A 678-nucleotide genomic window follows, 5' to 3' on the forward strand; every position below is an offset into this window, starting at 1 on the left:
TTGGCTGGTCATCAAAAAAAACAAAAAGAAACACTGTGTTTTTTCTGGCTGCTTCTGTCTGAATCAATAAAATTATTTTTGATAAGGACTCATTGCTTTGGATCTATATATTCATATAACAGGAATTAACAGAGAAGGGATGACCATCTCAGATGTCAAAATATGTATGAAAACCTTCCAGATGTTCACTGAAGTTTTGGAACAAAAACAAGTTTCTGTTTTTTTGTTTTGACCACTGAGACTACCAGGATATGAGGCTATGGGGATCGGGGTGTTGCGTGTAAAAATTGGGGGTTAAAGCATCCAAGGTTGAAGGAAAAAGCCTGTTGCCATCTGCTGTGCAGCACAAGATAAATCCTAACAATTTCATTGGGATTATAGCAAGTGAGTAATCCAGCTTTCCTTTAGGACTAGAGGAGAGAGATTACCCTTGAGGATTAGCTCCATGCAGATAATAAACTTTATTAAAACGCAATCGGCTTTTGTGGGGCTTCTTCCCTCACACACTTGGAGGTGAGCTCCGCAGGGAGGGCGGGCAGCAGCATGGGTGAGGTGGATGAAAGAGGGAGCAGTGTGTGTGAGGGATAAATGGATGCACGGGTGGAAGACAAGGTTTTGATATCGTCCGGATTACAACAAGCCCATCTGAAGGACAACCAATGCTTGATCTTGAGCTCT

This window comes from Echiichthys vipera (genome assembly GCF_963691815.1).
Source record: "Echiichthys vipera genome assembly, chromosome: 3".
NCBI lineage: Eukaryota > Metazoa > Chordata > Actinopteri > Perciformes > Trachinidae > Echiichthys > Echiichthys vipera.